General features: G+C 41.3%; 1 long non-coding RNA gene across 1 annotated transcript; it reads left to right on the forward strand.

Moving 5' to 3' along the window:
• Positions 1–5,329: 5,329 nt before the first annotated feature.
• Positions 5,330–19,220, forward strand: LOC143412899 (uncharacterized). The gene is made up of 3 exons (XR_013093426.1): positions 5,330–5,460; positions 13,632–13,697; positions 19,076–19,220. It is a non-coding gene; the product is annotated as an uncharacterized LOC143412899 (long non-coding RNA).
• The last annotated feature ends 215 nt before the right edge of the window (positions 19,221–19,435 follow it).

Consider the following 19,435-nt stretch of genomic DNA (forward strand, 5'->3'; position numbering starts at 1 on the left):
ATGAGATCCTATAGCCCTCAAATAACAGCCCATACGCCTGTGTTTAACAGTCTGACCCTGCTCTAAGTGGCATGGAGACCTTTCTCTTTAAGGAAAGATTTACATTTGTACCTACAAACTTACAAAGTTCTGCTTTTCACATTATACTTGGCACAATGACGACTACGTTTAGTTTGAGACTACAGAGACATCCAACCCGTGAACACACACTGACACACAATCGCACAATCTTACCATCTTGTGGCACTCCATTACTATTCCTGAGCTCTTGCCTTTCCTGTGAATATTGGTTCATGGTAAAATGGAGCAATCCTCTGGAGGTGAAGAAAGCCTGACACGGTGTGATTGCCAAATGACAAACTTTTGATGGCTCAGAGAAAAATGAAATTACCTCACTGACATCTTGAGAGATTACTATTTCCCTCTTCCACACACACACTCACGCAGACCTTCGTTCCCCACCCGCCCTCTGTGTCCGCCGCATCACACATGGACACAGAGGAAGAGCCACAAGGAAATAAATAGAAAATATTGAAGTAAAATTTGAATCAGAACGCAGACACCCCCCGATTCCACCTCTGAGCCCTGCTCAGTGCCAGAGAAATGGATGCCAGGACATTAATTTTCACGATGTCAGGAACCTGGGGGGACGGGGAGAGGAGAGGCAGGCAAGTCATCAGTGGTGGCTGATTACCGGTGTTTGTGTGTTTCTGGCTCACTTCACAGCCTTGCCAAGATATCATCGTATCAGACTCCCCGAGAGGTTGTTTAACTTTCCCACTTTAACCCAGCAAACGGAAGGGGGATGCAAACCAGTTTAAACTGGAAGAAACTGACAAGGGTGAAAGAACTGGTTAGAACAAAAAGCAGTGTGTATGACAGAAACTACTTATTCCAGCTGCATATCTTCATTCTTGGACTCTCCTAGGGTAGCTTAGTATGAGTCACAGTTCAAAATAATCCTTCTTTATCGCTGAACACCAGGTAGGTGGGATGTCTTTACCTCAGATGACCATAACCTGTCATTAAAACACCTCGCAGATCCAAGATTCTTAAAAAAAAGAAGCCAGGTGTTTTTAAAGCCTGTAGATACTCTTGCATCACTATTTGAAAATTTGTACACAATTAATGTGAACGTCAACAACTGAAAAGCAGAATCCATTTAAAAATTAAATAACACAGGAGGTGAGTGCTGATGTTCTGCTTCAGTTTTTCACTTTTCCCTGCTTGTGGTGATTATAGCTGCACTTATTCTGTTCAGCTTCACCATAAACAAATTATTGTTGATGCTGCTAAAAGTGTAAAGCATTATTGTAGTTTACAGGATAATGTTCCCCCGTAGTCACACATTTTGTAAGTAGCCATTTTATAAGCTAAGATAAATTCAGTTTGTGCTGAATCATGCCCAGTTATGGTAAAAGTAGATTTAAAAAAAAATATATTCTGCTGACTCGGTGGGATTTGGGACAATGTCGATGCATGTTTAACTGTTCCTTGCTGCTTTTTGTGTTGAGTATATACCAACTGACTTTTCCCAGGGGAAGGATACACTTAAATTAAATTTAGTTTTTTGTTTTAGCAGTTTTGATTGACTGATTTGAGCAGGATGTGAGGAGAGGAGCTCTGAGCTGTGAGCTTGACACCACCATGTTGAACCATCAGCTTAGAAGGAGTTACTCATTCCTGGTGGGAGGGTCTATGGTGGTTCATGAAAAACTGCATTCTACATCTTCCAGAATGCAAATACTTTGGCATAAAAGTTCTCGTAATACTTTCTGCACCTCTAATTTCTAATGTAAACTGATAATGCAGCTGATAGGTGATAAATGATAGGATCCCATCGTTACAGGATCCATATGAGCGTCCCCGCCTTGAAGTTAGCCACTTGTAATCCTCCTAAACAACACTTTCTACATTGACTGGCCTAGACATCTAATGGCTAAAATTATATTTCTATAGTAGCCAACTATCTAACATGCGTATATGAGCCTTATAATTTAGCTAAAATGTGCTTTTATGAAGTTTTCATCTAATTGACTATCAGAAGCTGGTCAAACATACAAGGTACCAATGCTGCTTTTGAACAAGTTTTCTATGAAAAATGAGCCTCATAGAACAAAACCACAACATGCAGTTCCCAGCAAGCCTTTGTTCAATTGCTATCACAGTTCATCACAATGCAGCTCGTCACACTCCTCATTACAACAAGTTATGATGAGCAATTTAAACCTTGTTTGGTCTTTACATGCACGTGGCCTTGCAGGATTCAGGGCATCATGTAGTAAAATTATTAATTTGAAAATAGTTTTCATGGTCATGCTAGTTGAGCCTGCACAAAGAGAAACTCTGTGCAGTGGTCCTTCTCACTGCTGCAGGCAGGTACATGTGTACTGTGAGTGAAAAAATATATTCTTTTTTGGGGTTCAGCAGGTACAGAAATGATTTGACTTCAGGGGCAGGAAATATTTGCATTTCAACCATGCCTGAACACAGACCTCAACTTAATGTATTCAGTGTCCACTGATCTGGGAAAGCAGGCGCTCCAAAGCCATAATATTGAGCGGTTTCACACCAAAGACTAGTCAAACAGAAAGAGTGCACAGTGCACAGGAGTGATTTCTCTCACCTCCCTCTCGCTCTCTCTGGCCTGTTGAATGACACTGTGACAAAGCAGTTCTGCGTGTTTGTCTGAGGAGGGACGGGGAAGTCGGGGCCGTGACAAGTGCCTACTTGGGTGGGGGAGGATGACAAAGGCAGTGACAGCAACACTGGAGGACTGTGAGACACAATGCATTGTGCAAAAACGAAGCATTATTCCTTCCAGATTTCAGTATTCACCTGCAACTGGGAGTCAATTTAATATGGGCCAGTGATGGTCAGAAAGCCAGCGGGGGAATCTACATTTGATAAGTCAGGATCTAAATCTTGTTCAGGCCAGAGAAATGAATGGATGAGCCATTTTTTCCTAATTGCTCTGCTGATTAAAAAGCTTTTTAACAGGATCATCTGGGGTGGCATTAGCTGTCATTGACAAGACATTATAGCCAAAGTGAAGTGCCTCTGGGCCGGCTTTAATAAATGTTAGCTTGTCTTGGCCACTAAGAGCAATAAAGATTAGAAATTACCCTTCCCCTTCTGTCTCTGCTGTCTTTTATACCTCCATACTTCCTGCCTACACCACAACCTGGACTAAAAGCAGCTGCCTTGGCTGTTTCTTCTCAGGATGTCGAAAGTCTTATTGTATCTGACAAATTTGAATATACAGATTTTTAAAAATTAAATGCACAAAGGTAAACTTTCTAATATCCTTTATTCATTACACATAAAGTTAAATACCTGTTTTAATTATTGATGATTATGACTTATAAGTCAAAAAAATGAGACATTATTTGATTTTAAGTTTGTGTAAATTGCTATTCAAACTATATAAATACCATGTATCTCCTGGTTTAGCTCAGTACACGACCTGACAGTTGTCCACGTGATGATTGTCAATTGCACAAGTTGGGTGAGACACACAAGGTCGGTGTTGTCTTACTGAAGCATTTTAATGAAAGTTGACAGCAAGGGAAATGCTTGGTAGGAAAAGATGCATAAGCAACATGGCTAACTGGAACCATGACAGAGTAGCCAAGAAAAATTGGTTTCTCAACTTGGGAGAGCTTCACAAGGAGTGGACTTTGTGTTTGGAGGCAATTGAACCTCTGAAACCCTGACATTTTTAGAAACGGAGCTAGAATGGATGTGTTCCTAAACCAGAAATAACGCCAGAAGTGCCTCACTTGAGCTATTGAGAAAAAGAGCTGGACTGGCTCAGTGATCAAAAGTTCTCTCTCCATCCATCCACCCACCCAAACTTCCATCATCTTCCATTTGTCTAATTTGGGGTTATGGAAGGGCTGGAGCCTATCCCAATTGCCATAGAGTGAGAGGCAGGGTACACCTTGAATGGGTCACTAGTCTTTTGCAGGCCTAACAGTAGAGACACAAGCTGCCTTCATGCTGCACCACACTGAATCTGCTAAAATGTACCCTTTTGAATTAAAAGAGGAAAAACAATAAAAAAGCTTAACTATTTACGATGCACCTTTCTGTTGCTTGGTTAGTGGGCATGTGGTACATTGCCAGTCTGATCTCAGTCTTTAATATCTAAAATAATTGATTTATCATACTGTAATAGCACTAGTGGGTCATTCAGAAGATGCTGCTCTGGGTTTTGTGTTAATTTACCATCACACATGCAGGTGTTGTTCCCTTGGTGGTGCCGAGCCAAAAGCATTCGTCAGAGATAAACGCAACGGGCAGCGATTCAACGTTGCCATCACGTCCATGCCCCTGTTTCTTTTTAAGTCTTTCCTAAGCTCTTCTCTTTTCACATCTTTGCAAAGAGCATTCCAATATTTCAGCTTTACATAAAAGGCCCCCGCATAGTTGACGCCTGGACTTTATTCAGACAAAGACCAGGATTGTCTGAGAAAGTCTGGCGCCCATATTCCTCACCTGCACCACAAAGCTGCAGCAGCTCTCAGTACAAAAAGACGGCCCCCAACCCCTGTCAGAAGAGTGATACAGGGGCAATAAAATCAGCAGGAAGCTCTGAGATTCTCTGAACAAACAACAATAAAATAAAGAAAATAATATTGCCCCGCTTGAAGCTTTCAGGTTGACTTTTTTCTTTTTTTTCTCTTATTTTTCAGCATGCCAAAGTGTTTTTCAGACTGGTTGGAGTCGTGAATACATTGGAGAAGTGATCTGAGCCGAGTTTCCAAGACGAAAACAATCACCTAGTTTGTGCTGTTGCCATGGTGTTTATAGTCCTGCAGAAATCTGCCTTAGTTTGTTTATTCTTCCATAATTACTCTTCAGCTGCATATCCAACCTCCCTGAAAAGATTTCTCCATCTATTTTTTTTAATAAATAAAAATTAGAGACATATGAGAGTGGATTATTGAAATGTCAAATATATAACTTAGTTCAGTGCTGGTATATTATGAGCAATATGGGGTCATAGTGCGTGATTATAACATTATATTACCTATAGTTTTTCATATTTCACTTATAGCCACGTTTCTATAAGAGGAATTTTCCCTAGATACTAGGAACTTTTGGAGGGACTCTTGCATGCAGGATACCAAAGACTAACTTAAATGACTTTAGCCCCTCGGAAAATAAAGAAACAAGGCTAATCTGCAGGAAGTTTATGAACTATGGAAGTGGGCTGGCTACAGTGCTTGGTGCATTTTCTGTTTTATGCTGCTACGGCATCGCTTGTGTCTGAATTAAGCATCACTCTGAAAAATGAAGCTCTCTCTGTTCTCTGTCGAGGGAACCCGTTGATCAGATGATCTCCTGTGAGGAGCACTTGGTGACTTTGGGGAGGAAGAACTCCCTTTTAACAAGAAAAGGGACAGCCATCTGCTTCAACTGGTTGGGGAGTTAATGAAGACTGGGATAAGCAAGGTAAGTAATCTCACTTCCCATCACCCATCTCCTCTTAACAGGAAAACAACTCTAACCAGATTTCAGACATTGCATCTGATGGCCTGTTTGCTTCTTTCAAATCCACAAACATCTTGTTATTTTTTATATTGGCCTCAATTAAACCACACTCCTCTGCCAATCCATTCAAAGCCTCATAAACCCAATTGTAACATGATTAGTGAATGACATCTAATTCGTTCTTACCCTGCGCAGACATCCCACCTCACTCTGCTGAGTCAAACAAGGAGAGCGGCTCCATATTTTCATGCTACTACACAGAGAGTGAGCGGTGTAGAGAGCTAATCTGTCCTGCTTCTGTGGAAAATGATGTGGGGCATAACTCACTTCGATGGCGTCCTGCCTCCCTCAGATTGACTAATGGCTTTTTCCTTGAATGCTGAATCAAAGCAAACAAACTGAGGGTGGAATTGAGCTCAAGCTGGCCCTCTGCCAGCGACACCGTGGCCAACTTCTCTCCATCTCATCCCGCACCGACTCCCGCTCTATTCGCAGGTTGATTTGTTGTTATTGAGGAATATTTCATCCACGATTGTTGACTTGGCAGTACTGAGACAGATAAAGACAAACTCACATAGAGCTGATGGTGAGATTTTCATCGGCTGAAAACAACCAGACGGGCGAAGAGTGATGAGCAGCAGATGTGAACTAGAACTCTGTTGCCGATGTCAAGTCATGTTCATCCAAAAAGTGTGTAATTATCCTCTCTGCTATCTGCGCACCATTATCATAATTGTATTTGTGTGTCTTCCCGCTGTAATAACTTGGCACAGGTGCAGCAATGATTAACAGGGAGCAGCTTCAGGCGGCTGTGCAGAGGACAGCATTACATGAGCCTGGAGGTTGGGACACTTCAGAACAATTACGAGGTCCTTAAAACAGCACAGAAAGTAATAAATGCTGAAATAAATGTGGCAGGATTATTACAGGCAATCAAAAAGAACAACAGCCAATCACAAAGTCGGGTTCTCGGGTCTTTCTCCTGGGGCACCTAAACTGAAAAGTCTGTCACAAATGGGATGGATGTTGATTTCATCAGGATTTAATTTTAAGTTGAAGTTGAAGTGGTCACTCCAACTATAATAACATATTACTGGCTGATTTATTGTTTCTCAGGAACAGAAGATGAAGAGGCAAAAGCCATCAGAGAAGCTGAACCAAATCAAAGATGTGATTTTGTTCTAATGAAGAGCAATCTGTACCAAGATACAACAAACACACTCCAACGGGGTGGTCTTCAATGTTAGAACAAAAGGCCAGAAAGTGAAAAGATCAAAAGTTTTTCTGTTTTGATTGAGGAGCTTTTCATGGAAACCAAATTTAAGCAGTTCTATAAATTAATGTTTTTCTCAGATAATTTAGTGTTCCTCTAAACAAAACAAGCAGAGGGGAATCTACCAACCATACCTCATTTAAGTTCAGGGACTCCTGAACTTTGCTGAGGTGAAGCCTAGCAGACAGCTAGCAGCTACAGCTGCCTATGTTGCCATTCAGGCCACGCCCCTAATAATGCTTTAATAAGCCTTAATGCCATTTAAACATGTTAGTGTTAAAAAAATTCTACCCAGTTTTCTTTGTTTCAGTTTGTGAACATACTTATATCTGCTGTAAAGTCGGACATTTTAACATGCCAATCTAGTGGGACTGTCTCACTGTTGGAAGCAGCCTCTAGTGGACATTAGTTGAACTGCAGCTTTTGACACAGTATGTTCTACACTTAACAGCCTGGTAGGTTTCAGCTTCCCTGTTATTTCCAACCCTAAAAATTAAATCAGTTTCAACTAGACTGACATGCGAGAGTTGTGCTGGATGCTCAATTTTTTTTTTTTGTTGACGAGTGAAATTAATTCGAAAAAACACTTCTTGCTTGGAACTGCTCATAACAACATCCGTGGATTGTTTGGAGTTACCAGGTCATGATTTCTAAAAAGAGATGTTGCTGTTGAATCCTTTCAAATGTACATGTACATGCATTATATTCAAGAGAAGGCTGGCATCCTCACAATTGATTTCATCAAGTTCTGTGTTCCTCTTGATGTTTCCCACAATCCCGAGTCAGCCCTAATCCTGGTCGAGCATTATACTACCAACCTTAATACTAACACAAACAGAGCCTTTCCACCCAGCGTTTTAATGATGACTGACTGCAGGTGGCAGGTTCTGTTCTCGACTGCTGAACCGCAGGGATGGCAATACATTGGATAGGATTTAGTAACAGATCTAATAGTCATGGGCAGTGAATGCCAGGATAGGAAGGGATTAGGATCCCCCCCTTCCTTTATTTTGGTTTGCTGACCAGTCAGAGGAGCTCCTGTACTGGCCTATTTCATGTCATGGATTTATGCATGGGCAGTCATGCTGACCCTGTGCCTCTCTCCTTCTGTGTCATGTGACTTTGGTTTTGTCTCTGAATGTTTGTGCAGTAAATGGGAATCATAGCTCAGTTTTGAATGAAAATAAAGCAAAATGTAATAGCACTGTCTCATGCAGAAAGAGGGAGAAAAAAAGAAGCTTCATTGCTCATGTTGCTTTGCTCCTGAAATTTAACGCTGACCACATGCCAGCCTCGGTTACATAAAGGTTTGAAGGCCTTTGTGTTCTCAGCTGCTGTCCTTTAACATCTATTGTGGCCGTTTGAGCTCTCAGTGTGAATCTTTGGTAATATACTGGCCTTTTTAGATTACACTCTGAGAGATTTAGCTTCCTTTGCTGCAGCAGCTTGCTGAGAGTATTGACCTTCAGCTGAAGTATAAGTGAAATATGCTCTTTACAGCAGATGCCAGTCTTATTGCAGATTTCTGGGCTTTATTCTGTTTCAATTTAAGCTTGCTGTCCATCACCAACTCCTCTTTTCCCCATCGTATCTCACATCCATGTCTCTCATACCTCTCCCCCCCCGCTACTAAAGCAGACAGGTACGACAGGTACGAATTAATCCCCCCCACATCTTCCAATACATTTTGTTGTAACATGTTTTACGCCCCGTCTGGCCTTTAGCTTGCTTGCCAAGCCAGGATTACTCCCAAAAGTGGAAAGAAGCAGGAGAAAAGAGGGAGGAGAGGTACAGCCCATCAGGCCCTGCCTGCATGCTGAGTGCTGTCTTGGGGGAGAAGCTGCTTCTGTGTGCAGGAGATGGGAAGCCCTGCCAGCTTCTCAGGCGCTACTCCTCCACAGGAAGAAGGCCACAGCAGGCCAGCTCACAGCGGTACGGGGCAAACGGGGAGCAGTGTCTCCATGGGGAAGAGGCTACTGCAGAACGAGGAGGGCAAAGTGGCTACTTCAGGTTATTTGCAGGTCATCTCAGGGGAAATACTCAAGCCTTCACAGAAATCACTGTCAGTGTCCTGAAAATGTTTCATTTCAATCCAGACAGTTTACATTTTGATCAAGCAGCTGTTAGAAATTGCAGTTCCAATAAAGTCCACTTGAGGCTGCCTCCAGCAGTCAGTCAGATCCCCAAGACTAATGTTAAAGAACAAACAAAATATACTTTGGTGTCTATAGCTGATTTCCCCCTTAACAATAAACTCACCCGTTTGAATTTTATTAAGGTTTATAATTTGCATTATCATGGGTGTGGCCTCTTTGACTGACACATCTATGATAAATGGTAAATGGCCTGTATTTGTATAGCGCTTTACTTAGTCCCTATGGACCCAAAAGCGCTTTACACTGCATTCAGTCATCCACCCATTCACACACACATTCACACACTGGTGATGGAAAGCTAAATTGTAGCCACATCTGCCACTTCTATGGCATAACAAGTGGCTTTAGCTGCTAGGCTTTACCTCAGCTAATTAGCTGAACTGGACCTCTGGAACATATTTGTGTTGTTGGCATAATATCAAATATTTCATACAATATAATGTCAGATGCATAGTAACGTATGGAGAGCATTTGCAACTGGAAAACTATATAAACAAGTCCCTGGTGATATTATTCTTGGTAAATTGCATCTGGTTGTCCAAGTTGTTCTTAGTAATAGAGAACACATGGTGGTGCTGGTGAGATCTGTCATGTGATTCTCCTGGGAAAGTCATTTCGACATGCAGACATCCCTCTGAGTGCTGTTATATCCCTTGACTCAGATTGTTGGTATATATAATATGTGTGCTCTCTGGAGGGCATTTCTTCCTCAGCACTGAGAAGATCTCTTTATCTTTTATTAAGATATCACAGTAGGAAGAAATCCCAGAGAAAAAAGTCTGGGGAAAGGTCAAGTGCCTGGGAGGGACAGGGGAAAAAAGAGACAATTTTTCATCCATGATTGATGATGATCCACCTGCAAAGCGCCACGGCTCACTGTGTGGAACAGAGGTCACGCATGCATGAGGATGAGTGTGAACAACTCTCCTTCACTCCTTTGGACCATCATAAAGCACAACATCTCACAAAAAGTACATTTTACACCTCACAATCCAAAAAGAGCAGGCAGTAATCAAGCTGTTGGCAGACACAACCATTAAATACAGATAGTGTGATAAAATGCCAGGACACTTCATTCAAATCAGACATAAAAAACTTTATTCAAAAACTATATTATACAAGGATTTTTATGCAGGGTCAGGGCAAAACTCTGCTTTTAATGTTTGCAGCAGCAGCAATAGCAGCAAGAATTAGGGTTAATAGAGGTGAAGTCTAAGGTAGATGTATTGTTAGTGAGTGTTCTTGAAAATATTTCCTTTTTTAACACATCAGCAAAAGGAGAAGTAGTTGAACAAGGTACGCAGCGAGGACCACTGAGGCTCACAGAAAAGATTTTAGCCACGGTGAATGACATCGCTGTGTTAGGCAGTCTATTAAAATATTTGTAATTTAGTGACTCTGCTGGTCTTGGCAAAACAGTGACCCCAACATGCTCGTCCTTGTAAATCATTCCTGCCCTTAGTGAAGTCCACGAGCTGTGGGTATTGGCCAAAAGAATCGCAGCGCAGATGCAGGAATAAAAATGGGTTTCACTGAAGATTGTTTGGACCCTTATGAGATAGGGTGAGGAGCTCAGTCATGCAGCAGGAACTTAAAGTAAACTGCTGCTCCTCAACACTGAAAGCAGCTAGCTGAGGTTTCATACTAGGTTTGAACATCTAGATAGGATCCCTCATAGGTGAGGTGTTTCATGGATATTTCTTGGCTGGCTTGGGAATGCCTCGATGTACCACCAGAAGATTGGGAGGAGGTAGCTCAGGAGAACATGATCTCCGCAGTTATACTTAAACTGCTCTCAACACAAACACAAACACAAATAAATATCAGAAAACGAATGGATGAAGGGATAATTTCCATTCTCATTTAGACTACTTTCTTTGCCCAACAAACAGATTGCTGTATCCTTTGTGGTGATAAAAATGCTTCCTCCTGAAATTTTGACTCAGTCCCTACATGATGCTGCTTCCTCACAATTTGTTTTTGTGGGAGTCTATCTTCTGCATCCATATCAACGTGCAGACAGAACCCCCCTCCAACTAGTCTTGACAGCATGACAGAATGTAAAAGAAATAATGGCCCATCCCCACTCCCCTTTTGTGCTAATGGTAGTTAGTTCTTACACTGAACTCACATCAACGTTTGTAGACTTTTGGCGTAACCAGATCATTTTATGCAAGAACCACAAGGCAAGTGCAGATTGATCTCTGTGATATCGATAGCTCCAAAACTGGTCGACTCACACTAAAACAGGAAAAGCAGGACATCAGGTAAAAGGAAAAATATGTCTGTTTGATTTCAGTGTGAGCTGTCTCTTTATCCTTTAATATATATTTAACATCAATGAAGTTTACAAGACTGACGATTTATCACTTGTGTCAGACTATTCCGCATTTAGCACAGCTTAGCTCATAGTTAGAGGCAATTAAGACAAACTCAGTACAAACTGGATCAGTCACAGCTTCATATCTCAAACATGCTAAAAAAAACATTTATTCAGTTTGCATGGAAGATAAAAGAAGCAATTTTATTCCTGCGTGTCACCTCACAGCTGAGATATTCAAAGCTGCAAGTTTGTCACAAAAAATAAAAAACCCTTCGCGCTGATGGCTCTAAATTTAACTCCGCCTTATATGAGATTTAATAAGACTGTTAAAGTATTGACATCATAACAAGCCTCCAATTTCAAGCTGCCCGTGACAGATGCTGTGATAAATGCTTCGGTATAAACTGATGCAGAATAAATCTCTTAGAAAACAAGACAGTCATAAACAGCTTGTTGCCTGCTGAGAGCTGATTTGCATTGAGCAGACAGGGGAATTACCGAAGTAACCCTTGAGGATCTGCGCACTTCTCAGCAGCTGAAGGCGTGTTGACCAGCAGTGTCGAGCTCCTTTCCACCTAACCCTGAGACTCGTCCTCAGCCATGTTTGATTATTCCACTGGGGTAAGCCGCTTGGTTGTAAAAGCCTCCACATGTGCACTTCACCTGTACAACCGAGAGTGCTAACAAGCTGAGCTGAGCATCCATATTCATGAGATGCTGCGTGGAGGATGAGTGATGTGCCTGTCACTGGATCTTAAATGTAGGCTTGATCGTCAATGAACCTGGAGGCACAGACTTTTGAAAGCTTCCCCCTGCAGTCACTGTACAAAGCTATAAATGGCTGCGCTGTGCGTTATCCTATGGATTCATTTACAGAGCTAAACATGGGGGATTAGTGCATCACAAACACTGGCATCCAAGCCTCACTCAGCTGAAAGGCTGAACTAATGTAAGGCCTTTTTCTATCTGCACACATTTTCTTTCCTGGCCTTTTGTGTCCCAGTGGGTAAATGTGGAAGTGATCAAAGTATGGTGTGATCTCTCTGGCAGGAAAGCCTTTCTAACATGTGGTAATGATGTGTAAAGGTCTATTATAAAAGTAAACCAAAAACTAAAAAATGAAATGGAAAAGTCTACTAAACCTAAATAATTTGAACCATTTCTTTTTAACCTTTTAGGCTGGAGCCTATCCTAGCTGCCTTAGTACTGAGAGACAGAGTACACTCTGAACAGGTCTGGACAACCATTCATAAAAGCGGGCAATTTTGACTTTTCAGTTTTCAATTTCCTGTTATTCTGTTGCCATTAGGTGGGTCTCATTGAACTGGAATATTAGCAAGCAAACACCCTCAGCAACTGTGAAGGGTGTATGATGTTTAGCTAGCAGCTACTACCTACTAGCAGTAACCCCTGAACATTCTATCCCAGCAGTGATGTAGCTTGACAAATGTACTGTAGGTTAGCGGTGACATCACAGTCCTCCATGCAACTGAAGGATTGATATTGTCAATGGTGACTTTAACTTTAGAAGGTTGGATACTCACCCAATGGAAATAGCTGTGTCATGTTTGCTCTAAATTCTCTACACCAGTGACCTGAAGGTGATGATGATGATAAAACTTGCCTACACTTTATAAATCTTTTAACTAAGTAGGTTGAAAACTGCAAGCTAATTTACAAACACGATTAGGCCCTTGAGTTTTGATGAATTAGCTGAACTTATAGACTCAACACAGTACTTTTGCAACATAAGATGACTGTATTTGTGTTGCTTTCAAGCTAGTCTTAGCTAACATATAGCAAAGAAACAGCTGATGACTGTAATTTATCCTTAAAACCAAGTGATCCCTCCATGAATCAAACATCTTGCTGATGACTGTACTTTTCTTCTGGCATTAGTTCAGATCCTTTTTGACCAGCAGAGCTTCAGTAGATGTAACTGGGTTTCTCCTGGCTAGCATTAGCTTACCTGCTAGAATGACCTAATGACCTGATACCCAACATGTCAAGTAATCAGTTAGCTGACTTAAGTAATAACCGCTATGGCTAACAGAATATATAAAGACAGAAGTCTTTGCTATTTGTCCTAACGTGCAGTTTTTATTGGAGTCTGTGTTGTGCTAAAAGCTAAATAGCCATTTGTTAATGATTAAAGATCTGTGATTAGAATCAAATTGATAAACAATATTAGTGTGCAGTAGTTGGCAAAACACTTGGGAGCTAAGAAATATAATCATTTCCGAACACAACACACTTGCACTCAGATACCCTCTTTATTTTCATTTAAAAGCATCACAATTGGCTAAACAGTGATATAAATGCCCCTAAAGATGCTGAAATGAAATGTAATTTTGATTCCATTTATCAATTCTATTTGCAGAACATATATGGAAACAATTTATGCTGGTGACACTGGTCATCATTTTCACACAACAGCTGTCCAGAGGTGAGTCATGCGCAGACCGCACACACGTCACCAACTTTGGCCTAAAAGCATTCCTGTCTGTCACCACAGCAGCAAATGATTTACACAGAGCAATCACACTTCCTTCCTACACACACTGAATAATCTATCAGCCCTCACAACGCAAACGTTTCACCCACTCATACACACACATGCACACACACCTACGGGTGGCCAGGGAACGAAAAGCCACTGATGGCTTTTCCAGTGAGCTCCACATCAACCAGTACTGCTGAGTACAGGAGTAAAAGAAAAACAAAAACGCTATATCATAAAGAATGGGAAATGTAATGGACACTTATTTTGGACCGTGTGACAGGCTGGCGTGCCCCTGCTCCACCCCATCTGAAAGCTAATGGGTTTGTCCATTGTGCCATTTCCTGGTATGGACAAACTCTTATGAGGCTGAGAGTGGGTGCTGTTATCTGACGTTCTGGGCTGGAAGGAGAAGCAGGAAGTGACTTCACCCCAAAGAGGGTCTGATAACATACTTCCAGTTACATGCATGCCAGTGTGTTGGCCTGGATATTCCCCGCTCATGCACACAAATAGAACTTGCTGTCATTTCAGGGAGGGGAACTTTAATCAGATGATTTTCAGGATAAAGAGGGAATTTTGATTAAACAATGACACCAAAAAAACCCTGAAGAAAACCATTTACCAAACAGCCCCGAACAACAATTAATCCCTGCTATTAATCAGCAATCTTCTCCTCAAAACACTGAGGTCATACCAAGCTCCAGTATTAACTTTGAAGAGCTGCTGCAGAGAATTCCTGTGGAGCCTAGTTTTAACAGAAAACCTCTAAGGTACTCCTTTCCCACAGTGATGTGGAGCGGCTCATGAGTGCTTTCATCTACTCACTACTTATTTGACTTTCTGTGTCCCCTTTTCAGCCTACAAGTGTTGTTAGATCTTTTAAATACTTGCTAATAATGTGAAAAGATCAATAGTATACATGCATTGACACTATTTTTATTTGACTTTTATTTATGTGGGCCTTTACACATTCTCTAGGCAAATAATGAACTGCAGTTTGATGGATTTTCATTATTTTTTTATAGACATTCGTGGTCCCCAGAGGCTTACAGGATAATGACTTTTGAGTTTCCTATTTTTTTTCTTAAGTGCAGACATAAATTAGATTTTTTTTCCCTTTTTCATCAGTTGTTTGTGTCTCTTAATAGATGAGATTTGGCACTGATCCATGAATCATAAACCCTGCTGTGATTTAGTTTTCCATTTCATCATCAGAGCAAAAAAAGTCATCTGGTACTTTTAGTGGTAATTAGAAGCAGCAGCCTCTAATACAAATATAAAGCCAAACGATGCAGTTCCTCCAAAGTCCACCAGAGGCTCCAGCTGTGAGTCAGTCCCCTTAGACTCCTATGTTAAAATGTCCAACTTTATAGCAGAAATAAACATGTTTACAACCTCTATCCATCTATTGTCTTCTGTTCAAGGTTGCAAGGGGGCTGGAAACTATCTCAGCTGTTATAAGGCTAGAGGTGTGGTGCACCTTGGACAGGTTGAGAATAAAAAAAAAACCCGTTGTCACAGCTTTTTTAGAGTTAATTAAAGATATATTTTATACATACATAGCAGGTGGATGTATAAGCTGCCAATAAGTGGTTGTGTTAAGGATAGAGGAGTTATAATAGGTTGTTTCAAACAGATAATGAAGTTAAGGGATGCATCAGGGTCCAGTGTAAGATGAAAAATTAATATTCGGGAACCGTGCAAAGCTGCTCTAGCAGAAGAGTAAAAATCAGCAGCTGGAAATGAGCAGAATAGGTCCACTTTAACTGAGAGGAAATAAAGGCTTGTAAAATCAGATATGAGTCTCTCTGTCATATATAGAACAGAAAATACTGTGGTGCTGTGTCCTGAATATCTATAACAATGCAAAAAAAAAAAAAGAAAAGAAGAAGAAGGAGAAGAGGAAGAGGAAGAAGAAATATTAGGAATACAACACAATTTGTTCCTGGAAGAATAGCTGAAAATTCCCACCAAGCCTTCTTAAACACTGTTGCTTAAAGGTATGTGAATCACCTGTTCAAGCCTCTTCAATGATTTATTTAGTAGTTTTTGATACAATAACAATGATAAAATTGGGAATGAGATGCCAGTTCACCCCAGTAGGAGTTTTCTGTTGTCAGCGTTAGATAAACCGCTTGTGATCCACATGAAAAAAGCCCATTAATAAACCCTGAGTTATTCTATGATTCTATCACAGCCAGTGTCAGTCAGTCAGAAAGGAGAGTGAAACAAGCTGAGACTCATATAAAACCATCTTTTGAAAGCTGTAAAAATTCACCAGGAGCTGCTTCGATTTCTCATTCAAGGTTTTGCTGAATAAAAATAAGTCTTGACCCTTCAATGCACCATATTACACCTTTATGATCACATCTCTTAACTTTTCTGTGCAGTTTCAAAGCCGGGAGCATAAAGAAATCGCTCCGAGGTTGTCGCACAGTTTCTTTGTTGTATTTCGACAAGTGTAGAGAAATGAGGAAATGGACTTAGAGCAAAAAGCTGTTCTCTTACAGGAAAATAAATGCCTGAGAGGATGGATGTTCCTCTCAGACAGCGTCAGATTCGCCTCTGAAAAGTGACGGATCGAATAATGATAATAATAAAAAAAAGATCTTGAGGCTGAGTGGCAGAAATGCAGTTACAGTCTGTCTCCGAGCGGCAGGAATCACACACCGCCACTCTAACCTTTGTCACCATCTCAGGAGTGACTGAGATCTCCATGACGACCAAAATCTGAATAGGGAGAGTTTTATTGGAAGTGACACATTAATAAACCGCAGCCTGTAGAGGGACTTTAATCACACCTCAATTACTTTTCCTTCCTTCCCCCACACCTCAATGTATTTAATCTGTTAGTGCCTTTAATATAATGGGACCTATGGGTCACTGCAGTGGATTGTCACACAGTTAAGAGCTGATAATAAGGATACCTGAAAAATCAGGTTTATTTTAATCTGCGTTAATACACATAAATATTCAGGCTCAAAGAAATTCCAAATTCAACATCCATCTCATCCTTCCATCATTTCCACTTATCTAAAGTCAGGTTGTGTGACAGCAGGTCATGCAGTATTCCCCAAACAGCTTTCAACCTTGCAACATTTTCCAGTTTCTCCTGCAGGATCCTGTCACATTCCCAGGCCAGACTAGATATATAATCTCTCAAGCGGATTCTGGGTCTACCCCAGTGTCTTCTCCCAGCTGTGTGTGCCTGGAAAACCTCCACAGGGAGGCATCCTAAACAGATGCCTGAACCACCTCACCTTTGACATGGAGGAGTAGCGTTCTGGTTGTCTGTGCTCTTCATCCTCTCTCCAATGCTAAGCCGAGACAGCCTAATAAGAAAACTCATTTCATCTGTTTATACTAATGATCTCACTCTTTACTCGATTATTACCCAGATCGTACGACTATAGGTTGAAACGTAGCTGGATCAGCAAACTGAAAACACCAGCACATGTCACGTCCCATTTTCCTATCAGAGTTTAAAGAAATAATTGACACAGGAGTAAACTCATCCCCCTGAGGTTTTAGATATCTTTGGGGATTACCTCAAACTTAGCCCTGAGCTGCTGCACTAACCATAACCCTATGATTGTTTTTATAAATGCCAGAATGATTTTTTGTCCCCTAATAGTTAAAAAAAATAATGACATATTCTGGTCAGGTTTCAGGTCATCACTGATCATGACATCAGAGGGTTAAGTATTATTGGACAGGATGGAAATAATTTAGAGAAACAGCAGTGTGAATGAGTAGCAAGTATCAAGAAAAATAAGATCTTACTCTCTCACTAGAAGCCTCTGCTGCCCATGCACCTCTTGGCGCCAGCAATTTTAGACATTAAATTAAGTTGACATGAGCTGGGCCCTGAGCTCACTCAGGTATGTTTTAGCCTGGACATTTTAGATTTCACAGGGGCAAAATAACTGCACATCTGACAGTTTTGTTACAACCCATTTATTCATGAAAAGCTTTTATACCTGAGAGTGATCTTCATCTTGTGGCTCAAGATGCACAACAAATTTGGAAGCATCCTGACTTTGAAGTATTGTCTTCATGTCACGAAATCTCAGAGGCTCCTTACAGATTTTCTATTTACTGTCTTTGAAGTGGAGCACGGTGATGCTTACTCCTACCTCTGGAGATGCATTAGTGTCAAAGGGAGTGCAGTAATATTCTCCCTGACTCACTGACACCTCGCTCAGTGCTATCTGACCCCGTCTGAAAAGTTTATGAGAGCGACTCTTGCTCTTGACTTTTACAATTCACAGAGAGAGAGAGAGATGCATCTAATCCTGATTTCCTTTGAAGAGATCTGACCTGAAACAGTCTGTCTCAGCGCTGAATGGCTGAAACTTGCTGTGTGCAGCAGGATGAATTTGTTTAGCTAACCTGAGCTTATGTGTCTGACTCTGAGAAAACTAACAGAAACTTCAGCGCTGACGGCTGAGCCTCCGGTGAACAGCGACATTGTATCTAAACAATACTCGACAAACGCAGCCTGTGGGCATAAAAGCAGGAAGCTGGCATGGTGGGTGAAGGTAAATACAGCCACGCTTCCCCTCCTCGGTGCTCGGCTGCATTGTTCTCAGCTCAGGAGCTGCAGCTCTGAGAAAAAGGGACTGAAGCAGACTTCTGTGGTTAGTTTTCCTGAATTGAATGAGAATAATAGTAATAATAACAGCAGCTCCAGCACAATAGCAGCGGCTATACAGAGAAGGGTTTAACTGAGAATGGAGATCAGTATCCTTTCTCATCTGTGCATTCACTATTCTACACATCAATGGACCCCTGTGAACAATCATTACAGAGTTACTCACCGTATCATAAAGAAACAGCCGTGTACACCGATCAGCCACTGCATTAACCTCTTAACATCCACCAGGTCACCAGCAACATGCATTCATATCTACAGACTTGGACTTCTCACCTATTTAACTATCAGGTGAAAAAAGATTCAAAAAGCCTGAACTGAAACTGAAAGCTAACATCATCTAGTTTGTGAAATTATGCTCCTTTATCTTGTGGCTGAAATGTTACTCTAAGTGGTTCACGGGGATCGTAGTGGATGTCAAAGGTTAAAAAAAAATGTAATTCCAGTTTTATAAACTGAATACCAACCTCCACCCCTACTAATGAACCAGTGAGTTGTAGAGTTTGTCATAAGGACCGATTTTAGCCACAAGCCTGTTGTATTCCCATACAAATCTTTTACAGGTGTTTCTGCTTCTTCTGTTATGAGATCTCCAGTCGACACAATTCTAACCACTGGACCATCTATTCACCCACCTATTTAGATATAATAAATATGTGTCCCACAGGGAGGAGGCCCCGGGGCAGACCCAGGACACGTTGGAGAGATTATATCTCTGGGCTAGCCTGGGAACACCTTGGTGTTCCCCTGGACAGGCTGGAGGAGGTGACTGGGGAGAAGGAGGTCTGGGCTTCTCTGCTTAGGCTGCTGCCCCCCGTGACCCGGCCCTGGATAAGAAGAAGAACATGGGTGGGTGGATTGATCGATGAATCGATATGTGAAGTGAAGTGATCATGACATATTAATTAATAAACTGGAATGGTACGGGATCAGGGGGGTTGTACTGCAATGGGTGAAAAATGATTTAAGTGACAGGAAACAATTTGTGAAGCTGGGTGTCCATTCCTCATCATGCTTGGACATTGCT

This window comes from Maylandia zebra, linkage group LG16 (genome assembly GCF_041146795.1).
Source record: "Maylandia zebra isolate NMK-2024a linkage group LG16, Mzebra_GT3a, whole genome shotgun sequence".
NCBI classification, from domain to species: Eukaryota; Metazoa; Chordata; class Actinopteri; order Cichliformes; family Cichlidae; genus Maylandia; species Maylandia zebra.